The following is a 10,783-nucleotide window of genomic DNA, read 5'->3' on the forward strand; positions in this document are numbered from 1 at the left end:
ATTACCTGACTTCAAACCATACTGCAAGGATACAGTAACCAAAACAACGTGGTACTGGTACCAAAACAGACATGTAGACCAATGGAGCAGAAAAGAGATTTCAGAAATAACACCACACCTCTACAACTATCTAATCTTTGACAAACCTGACAAAAACAAGCAATGGGGAAAGGATCTCCTATTCAGTAAAATGGTGCCAGGAAAACTGGCTAGCCATATGCAGAAAACTGAAACTGGACCCCTTCCTTACACCTTATACAAAAATTAACTCACGATGGATTAAAGACTTAAATGTAAAACCCAAAACCATAAAAATCCTAGAAGAAAACCTAGGCAATACCATTCAGGACAAAGACATGGGCAAGGACTTCATGACAAAAATGCCAAAAGCAATTGCAACAAAAGGCAAAATTGACAAATGGGATCTCATTAAACTAAAGAGCTTCTGCACAGCAAAAGAAACTATCATCACGGTGAATAGGCAACCTACAGAATGGGAGAACATTTTTGCAATCCACCCATCTGACAAAGGTCTAATACCCAGAATCTACCAGGAACTTAAAAATATTTACAAGAAAAAAAAAAAAAAAAAAACTCATCAAAAAGTGGTCAAAGGATATGAACAGACACTTCTAAAAAGAAGACATTTACATGGCTAACAAACATATGAAAAAAGCTCAACATCACTGATTATTAAAGAAATGCAAGTCAAAACCACAATGAGATACCATCTTATGACAGTCAGAATGGTGATTAATAAAAAGTCAGGAAACAATAGATGCTGGTGAGGCTGCGGAGAAATAGGAATACTTTTACAATGTTTGTGGGAACATAAATTAGTTCAACCATTGTGGAAGACAGATTGGTGATTCCTTAAGGATCTAGAACCAGAAATACCATTTGACCCAGCAATCCCATTACTGGGTATCTACTCAAATGAATAGAAATTATTCTGCTATAAAGACACATGCACATGTATGTGTTTCCCTTTAAAACGGTATTTACAATAACGAACATGGAATAACCAAATGCTCATCAGTGATGGATGTGTATTAAAAGAAAATGTGGTACATATACACCAACTGGAATACTATGCAGCCTACTAAAAAGAATGAATCATGTCCTTTTACTGGGGACATGGAAATTGACAGAAAGCCATCATCCTCAATAAACTTTTCCCACCAGGAACAGAAAACCAAGCACTACACATATTCTTACTCTCATAAATGGGAGTTGAACATTCAGAATTCTCTGAGACACAGAGGAAACAATCCTAGAGACCTATATTTAGATTGGGGATGAGGAGGAGTTCTGAAGGATGGATCAATAGGTCTCATCAACCTCTTTACAATATGCCTATGTCTCTTCGACTACACACATTCTACATATATCATACACACTAGAAAATATCGTCTCAGAAAAAGACTCAGAAAAGAAAAAGGAAAAAGAAAAAGAAAAAGAAAAGAAAAAGAAAAAGGAAGGAAGGAAGGAGGAAGAGGAGAGGGGAGGAGGGAGGAAGAAGGAAGAAGGAAGGAAAAAGGAAAAGGAAGGAAGGAAGAAGAAAAGGAAGGAAGGAAGGAAGGAAGAAGAGAAGGAAAGGAAAAAGAAAAAGGCCCGGTCGTGTGGTCCCCAGATCGAACATCCCTACAAGAGGCACTATCATAGCATAGAGGAGAGAGGGGAGGATTACATTAGAATTCTCCTGATCATCGACAAGTTAATCGTCTGCCACTATGAAGTTGATAGATTACAACCTATCTCTCTACAAATGTACATATCTTAATACCACACACGTTATACATGTACCCTAGAACTTAAGTATAATAAAAAGAATGGAGATCATTTTAAAAGTCAGGAAACAACAGGTGCTGGAGGGAAGTGGAAATAGACACTTTTACACATGTTGGTGGGCCATAAAACTAGTTCAATATTATTGTTGGAAGACAGTGTGGCGATTCCTCAAGGATCTAGAACTAGAAATACATTTATTAGTGATTCATTACTGGATGATCTATACTGAAAAATTATAATCATACAACTATAAAGACACATACTGCCTATATGTTTTATTTGGCACTACTGTCTTTTGAGGCAGGAACCAACTGCAAATGTCCATCAATGACAGACTGGTTAAGAAAACAGCACATATATATACCATGGAATACTATGCAATACCAAAAAGGATGGAGTTCATGTTCCTTTACATGTAACAGGGATGAGCTGGAAACCATCATTCAGGCAAACTATTTTTGGGGCAGAAAAACCAAACCTGCATATTCTCACTGCTTATAAAGTTGTGATTATAATGTGAAATTTCTGGACTTGGGTGGGAACATCACCTGGGGCCTCTCATCACATAGGAGTGAGGGCATGGGGAGGATAAAAGCGTGGGGAAAATATCTATATGTGTCTTAATGTGTGAAACAGGATTAATGGGTTATAAAATAACTAACACATGTATATACAGCCATAATAAAGCTACGTTATTACCTATGTACCTATAGAAGAAGAAAAGAAAGAAGAAAAGAAAAAGAAAGAAAAGAAAAGAAAGAAAGAAAAGAAAGAAAAGAAGAAAAGAAAGAAAGAAAAGAAAAGAAAAAGAAAAAGAAAAAGAAAAAGAAAAGGAAGAAAGGAAGAAAGAAGGGTTGGGAGAAAGAGCCAATACACAACACCTGGTGGGGTACCCCACAAGTCAATGAGACAAAGTTAGAAAAGGACAAATTATGAGTTTAAAACCAGACCCAGCAAACAGACATCAGGCTTATTACCTGCTTCAAGGGAGCGTTGTTTCCCCGAGCAACCCGTGGCATGCCGCTGAGCTGTTATCCTCTCGAGGCATAAAGACATGAAGGCAATAAGGAGACTTTTCTCCTCAGAGGCTGCCCGTGGCTCCCCATGGGTGTCTCACACAGGGGAGACCAACTCATCTGCCATTCCGGAAACTCTCCCACAGAAAGAAGAAAGAAAGAACAGAAAGAGAGAAAGAGAGAAAGAGAAAAGAAAAGAAAGAGAAAGAGAAAGAAGAGAGGAAAGAAAGAAAGAAAGAAAGAAAGAAAGAAAGAAAGAAAGAAAGAAAGAAAGAAAGAAAGAAAGAAAGAAAGAAAGAAAGAAAGAAAGAGAAAGAAAGAAAGAGAAAGAAAGAAATTTCTCTTGTTTATAAGCCAAAAAAAAAAAAAATAAACTGTGGCTCCTACTTATTTGAATCCTCTGAAGTGCTCAGTTGTGCCCTGAATATAGGCTCAATTTCAAACATTTCTGTAGCTAATGAAAAAGAAGTTTGGTTGTAGAGGGCGATATGATAAAGGCATTAAACAAGACACACACACAGCTGCTTTCTTATCTGCAAAGCCAGCCTTTCCTCCCAAATGCACATAGTCATTAGTAACAAGCCAAATTTAAAGCCATGATAAAATAGCCAGCCAGTTGCTAAAAAAAGGCATCTTAGATAAATCTTCGTTTGCATTCTACACTGAAAAGTCATCAAACATCCCCAAATAGATGGAAAGCAAGAGCAGGTATTAAACCAGAGCTGTGATTACTAAGCCTATCCAGGCAATGACATTCCTGTGACTCTGCAAGGACAAGAAAGTCACCAACACATGCCACATGTCTTACAGACTGTCCATATGCAAAAAACAGTCCTCATGCTGATGGTAAGAGATGGAATTTGAAAAAAGAGATGCTTCTTGCGTATTTCAAAGTCTCTCCAGTGATTTGAGGAGAAAAATATCAAAAACAAAGATAAAGGGCTAGCAAACTAGTAGAACGCAGAAAAGGGGGCATAAGTCCCTGTATACTAATACTGGCTGGCTTCCCCTGCAATGTCATTTTGTATAAAGACATCAGTGAGGAATACATGACTGGGTGCAATAACTGGCCTTGACCTTGACACCAGTCCTGACCCCACTAGGTCCTCCCTGTACACTGGCCCCTGCCCTCCGTGTCTTGAGTCACCTTCCTTTGACTCGAACATTCCCATAGCTGCCTTGATGGAACACTACCCAGCAGTTTCCCACTCTGATTTTTCCCTAGAGAATGACCCACGGCCAGAGAGTATATGAACCTCTAAGTCAGCTAACCCAGTAATAGTTATGCCTTCTAGAGAGGGAGTCCACACCAGGCCATGGGGAGAAGTCATCCAGCTTCAATATCTGTAACAAAGACTTCTTTCACTTACTTAGGAGAACGCAAGTTTAAAACAGTGAGTGACACTTTTTTTGGCATTGCCCAAAAGATGAAACTGCAGCCCTTTCCAGCCAGAGAGATAAGCTGTGCATTCATTGACTTGCAGAGTTCAACCAAATGGAATGGTCTTGGAGTAAGGCAGTAACAGAAAAATCAGCCTTCGTGTCTGGCCTGCTTTTTAATATTCCCATTGAACTCTCAGTCTGTTAAGAATCTCATGATATATTTGGTCTAATCTCTTAGGTACAGATATCTCCTCTCAGAAGATACCCCAACAAGTAAAGGCAAATATGCCTTTCAATAGAGTGTAAGAAGAAAAGGTTGACAAGAGAAAGGGCAAGAGAAAAGGGGGCTCAGCTCTTGCACAGCCATCCTGACTGGCTATCACTGATGCTATTGCAGGGATGGCACAGTAATGCTTCACTTACCAAGTGCTCCCTGCACAAGACACCTCTGGTGCCTGCACATGAGACTAAGACCTCTCCCTTAGGGACCATTTTGCTACACCTTCCCCACGGTGTGTCTCAGAAACTCTTCTGTCATTCTCCATATTCAAATCACAACTTGAGTCAATTTATTTGCCCTTTTCATGACATGTTTAAATTTCTGTCTTGACATCTTGTCTTGACATGAGCTTTAAGGTAATATGCAGTAATATTTCTGGGATGAGAATCCCTGAGTTACAATTTTAAAATTTGTTGTTATAATAATTACTTACATGAACGTATCTTTCCTCTTTTGAATACTACCTGATTCAGAGAAACTTCTAATATTCTAAGGGGATTTTCTCCTCATGATTATTTATATTATTGCCTCCAAAGTTTTTTGATCATCCAACCCTATGAGTAAAAACTTTTGGGCATGTGCCCCCAAAATATATTTACTTATAAATTTTATATGTAAGTCACTGTCAACCCATATAGTATATATTTTTAGAGCTTAATTTCTTTCTTATTTTAGATACAAATAAATAGAAACTCTAATATTTTACTCCTTTGCTGCAGTAAATTATCATACAGAAGGAATGCTTGTACCCCACTTAATGCTTGTACCTTGCTTTGGAGGATATTACATAAAAAGAAAGGGGATGTGTACGAGGCTGTGATCATTTCTGCAATGGTAGAAACAACATTCTTCTCCCACCTCAATGAACTGTTGTTCTGACAGATATACCTACAAGGTCCTCTGAGCTAATGAAAAAAAAAAAAAAAGAATTCTTCAGCCTAATTTAATGGGAAGCACTGTGCCATAAATAATCTCAAATCACTATCCTGGCCATTAATTTCAGCCTCTCCCTCTTGTCGCACATGCTTTTTGGAATGACCAACGTGTAGCAAAATTGACTTGTTTGCTGTCCACCTCCCTTACTTGGTTTATCCCTTTCTGGCAGTGCTAATCGCAGTGAAATGGTCAAGTTGCAGGAGGGAGAAAGGAGGATGTTCACAAACTGGGAAAGAGTACCCAAATTATCACAAGTTGCCAGCAAAGTCACTGTCACCATCAGACCACCCAGGGAGTCAGCTGTTGCCATCACTCACCCGTGTCACTTATAGATCTCTCTGTTCATAAAGAGAGAAAGCAGATGAAAAGGGCTGTTTACATTAGAAAAGGAAGAGTTTAGTTTCCATGTGCCTGTGATCTAGCTTCTTTCTGTAAGTTGTAAATGTTGAAAGAAAATAGACATGGCCTGTGTGCTTTCAAGCAGCACTCTCCCTGCCAGTTCTCAAAAAACATTAAATAAAAAATATTCTATAGAGATCCACCCAGCTGTTCTGACTTAAGTGCAATGCATTAGACACAACACAAAGCAAATGGAGCAAGTCAAGAGGCAGAAGGAACATTCTCACAGGCAGGGGCCTAGGTACTGCAATGCCTGCTGCCAAAATGTGACACTCCCTGTTAAAACTGAAAGTCATCACCATGCCAATATCAGCCAAGTTTACCATTTGCTGTAGACCAACAAAACTACTTTGGGTTGGCAGTGGGGGCTTGGGGATTGAACTTGGTTCGTGGGGCTACAAAGATGGGCAAGATCCAGACCTGCCTTCAAGGTGATTACAGTCTATAAGGCAGCTAAACTTAAGGGGAAGGAACCTGTTAAAGGGTTCATGAGCAGGCCATACTCCCACAGCTGGGTGTTTCCCTGCAGCCTCTGAAGTAGACGCTGAGTAGTAGGGAGAGCAGCAGCCATATGGACCTTATACAAGTTATACAAACTGAGCACTTTTAATGTCACCTGAGGGGCAGGGGGACTCCCTGTACTAATTATTAGGATGTGAAAGAGATGATACAAAGGCTCATATTATAATGCCTTCCTTGTCTGACTGGGGAGAGGAGCAACATCCCAAGACACCAGAAAATTAGATTATACAATCTCCCATAGTAACCCCATTCTAGGCTAACCAGCCTCCCTTGGTGGAAAGTCTGCAGGCAAATGCCAACTATTGCACAACTCTAAGAGATCATGTGAAAGTTGTCATTTAAATCATCCTTTCAATAAGAACTCCACTGGGTCTTTGGGATCAAAGGAAGCAGAGAAAGTTGGCAGGTGGCAGGAAATGCTTAGTCTCCTTGCCTGCAGAAGCTCTTGAAAATCCTGTACTCCATTTCTCATGCATGCATGGGCCTGCTTAGATCAGGCCTTGTTCTTCCAAGTAAATAATATTTAATCTTTCAACAAATATTTATTAAATGCTGTTTGTCACTGTTCTATGCCCTGGGAATACAAAAGTGAACAAAACAGATGCAAACCTCTGCCTGCATAGAGCTCCCACTAGCATACATAAGCTATATAAATGGCAGGAGCTGTAAGTGCCATGGAGAATCAGAAAGCAGAGCAGGTGGATGGGGAGGCTCCATTGCAACATCCTGCAGAGACCCTTATGGGAGTTAGAGTCTAAGGCTAGGAGGACCTGAGAGTCTTGGAATTCTTGTGATAACTCATGCAAAATGGGATCAAGAACCAGATGATGTCAGGCCTTGTGGTGGTCATGGAGAGGCTGTGTATGTTGAGGAAGAAGGGACTGGAGTTTTGGCAGGAGCACACAGAGTTTCAGTCCCCCTTCCACTCCTGCTGTAAATCATGTGGTTGTTCTGGGGTGGGGTGGTATTATCTAGATCACCTGGAAGCCTTAGCTTCCTCTTCATTCTTATAAAAAGATGTGGAAGCAGGGAGGAACATTAATGTTATCTAAACAATAAAGGTTGTATAAATTACTCATAATTTTCACTATCTTCTATCTTAAGATAATTATTTCCCATGATTTCAGCAAGTGACAAGTTTTTACACTGAAGCATAGACTTTCGTCTAAGTAAATTTGTGGTTTTGCTCTGTTCCTCCCTATCCCAGGCTTGCTCTGGACGGTAACCAAGCTGTCCTGGGCTAAATGCACCATCTAGTGGTTAGCTCTGGAAATTATCTGACCCCTGCCGCCTTCACTAGTTCCCTGCTCTACCCCTTCTATTTATCCCTGAGTAAATACATCTCAAATTATCTATTTACTCAGAAGTATGACCAAAAAAATGCTTTCTCCCTCTTTCATCCATCTTTTACCATTACCTCTTACTCTTGTACACAAGTCTTTCACAATTCTCATAGAAAAACTTACAACTTCACACATAGAAAAAAAAAAAATCATGCTTAGAGTAAGACACAGAGTACTTTCATGGCCGTCCGACCTCCCTGACCCCACATTTTATGCTGTCTTCTTGCCACACCACCCAACTCACACTGGTCTTCTGCTGTTCCTGGAACCTGCCCAAGCATGGGGTTTTAAGCTTCACTTCTCTCTGCCTAGAATATCCTTCCTCCTGCAGAGCCACATTGATTACTCCCTACTTCTTCGAGGAACTCTGTCAGCAGTGCCTTCCGAGAGATTTGCCTTGGTTAGTGTATCTAAAATCTCATCTCTTACCCCAATTTTTTTCTTTAAAACACTTATCACTACTTGATATTCAATGGTATATCTGTCTTTCATTAGTTTGTTGTCTGAATATCTCCAGAAGAAAGAAAATTCCTCAGAAACAGAAACTTTGTTTTGTCCCTCGATGTATCTCAAGCGATTCCAGGCCTGGAACATAACAGGAATTCTCTCCAGTCTCACCTCCCACCCAAAAATGTGAAATCCATTTTCATAGTCAATATACATAAGATTGATGCCTTAGAAACAGCAATAACAAGAAAACGGAAATCTGTAGACATTCAAGTGAAAATCAGATTTACAAAGAGCCAGTGAAACCCTGAAAGTCGCTGAGACACCCTCTTTAGGATCTTCATATACCTCTTACCCCTTTTTAATTAAATGTGTGTTTCCCTCAAAGACTAAATATTCAAAATAAACATGGTTTAGTTTAATTTATTTTTTGTTATATATTTTTTAAAACATTGGCATTGTACCATTAAGATCTTCAACTATTTATTTCAAATATGCTCTATTTCAGCTGCATTTTGAGTTATACTTGGGCTAGGAACCTGGTCACTAGTAAGTACACTATTTCTATGTAGAGATATCCCTTGTGAATTCCAAATAACCAACTTGCAAGTGACATTTTGAATTATAACCCTGCCGCAAACTGGGAACACTCTTTAGGTGGCTTTTAAAATTTTTAGAATCCCGCAGTGATGATTAAAGATGGCTGTGCCCATGTAATATCACTAGCAACTGATGACCTCTTTCTCCTCCTTGCCTGGCCCCTGTGGTGGCAGGCTGGGCACGAGGACCATGCTGGGCCAGACCCTCTGAGAAGTTTCTGCAGCACTGACACAAGGCCAGATTACACCAACAGAGCTCTGTCAAAAACGTCTCTCTCTTATCAAGAAGACCAAGTTTCTAAATGCCTACATTACTGTATCAGAAGAGGAGGCCTTTAAACAAGCTGAAGAGTCAGAAAGGAGATCTAAGAATGAACAGTCACTTGGGGATTTAGATGGAATTCCTATTGCAGTAAAAGACAACTTTAGCACATCTGGCATTGAGACAGCATGTGCATCAAACATGCTGAAAGGTTATATACCACCTTCTAATGCTACAGTAGTACAGAAGTTGTTGGATCAAGGAGCTCTACTAATGGGAAAAACAAATTTAGATGAGTTTGCTATGGGATCTAGAAGCACAGATGGTGTGTTTGGACCAGTTAAAAACCCCTGAGTTATTCAAAACAATATAGAGAAAAGAGGAAGCAGAATCCCCACAGCAAGAATGAAGATTTAGACTGGCTGATGACTGGAGGAAGCTTAGGTGGGACTGCAGTTGCTATGTCGGCGTTCACATGCTATGTGGCTTTAGGATCAGCTACAGGAGGATCAACCAGAAATCCTGCTGCCCACTGCAGGCTTGTTGGTTTCAAACCAAGCTATGGTTTAATTTCCCATCATGGTCTCATTCCCCTGGTGAATTTGATGGATGTGCCAGGAATCTTAACCAGATGTGTGGATGATGCAGCAGTTGTGTTCAGTGTACTAGCTGGGCATGACACCAATGATTGTACCACAGTACAGGACCCTATTAATCCATTCATTTGGTTTGGCACATGTGAGCAAACTATGTATAGGAATTCCAAAGGAATATCTTGTGCCAGAATTATCAAGTGAAGTACAGTCTTTTTGGTCCAAAGTTATTGACCTCTTTGAGTCGAAGGGGCTAAAGTAATTGAAGTATCCATTCCTCACACCAGTTATTCAATTGTCTGCTATCATGTACTGTGTACGTCAGAAGTGGCATTAAATATGGCAAGACTTGATGGGCTACAATATGGTCACAGATGTGACATTGATGTGTCTACTCAATGTGTCCACTCATGGTTGAAGCCATGTATGCTTCAACCAGACAAGAAGTGTTCAATGATGTGGTGAGAGGAAGAATTCTCTCAGGAAACTTTTTCTTATTAAAAGAAAACTGGGAAAATTATTTCATCAAAGCACAGAAAGTGCAACGCCTCATTGCTAATGACTTTGCAAATGCTTTTAACTCTGGAGTAGACGTTTTGCTAACTCCCACCATCTTAAGTGAGGCAGTACCATACTTGGAGTTCATCAAAGGAGACAACAGAACACGAAGTTCCTAGAATGATATTTTTACACAAGCTGTAAATATGGCAGGATTGCCAGCAGTGAGTATCCCTGCTGCACGCCCAAACCAAGGGTTGCCAGTAGGACTGCAGTTGACTGGACATGCATTTTGTGACCAGCAGCTTCTTACAGTAGCCAAGTGGTTTGAAAAACAAGTACAGTTTCCTGTTATTCAGCTTCAGGAACTCATGGATGATTTTTCATCAATGATCACTCAGTAGGGCGCATCACTCAGTAGGGCAGGAAGAACTTTCTGGATTCTTCTCATTCAACCTGAGAGGAAAGGAAGGCCTCTAGAAGCTGAGCTCAAGTTCCCCCTCTGCTTAACCATAGCTCACCATTTGCTTTGTTCCAACATGACTGTTCCATATGACACAAGGAATATCTTCCAAGGCAGTTTCCTCCCAGAGTCCCGAAAGGAAATTAGGAAAATGTAAATGTCCTCTGCTTCTGGCTTTCCCACATCTACCAGGTAGAAGCACGATGCAAGATTCTCACCACCTGATGTCTTCTCTCCTCCCCAAAATTCAT

The 10,783-nt window shown here is 40.2% G+C and overlaps 1 pseudogene; it reads left to right on the forward strand.

Annotated features, from left to right (window-relative positions):
• The first annotated feature begins 8,906 nt into the window (after positions 1-8,906).
• On the forward strand, positions 8,907-10,473 carry LOC116275449 (annotated as a pseudogene).
• Positions 10,474-10,783: the final 310 nt, after the last annotated feature.

Source organism: Papio anubis, chromosome 1, assembly GCF_008728515.1.
Source record: "Papio anubis isolate 15944 chromosome 1, Panubis1.0, whole genome shotgun sequence".
NCBI lineage: Eukaryota > Metazoa > Chordata > Mammalia > Primates > Cercopithecidae > Papio > Papio anubis.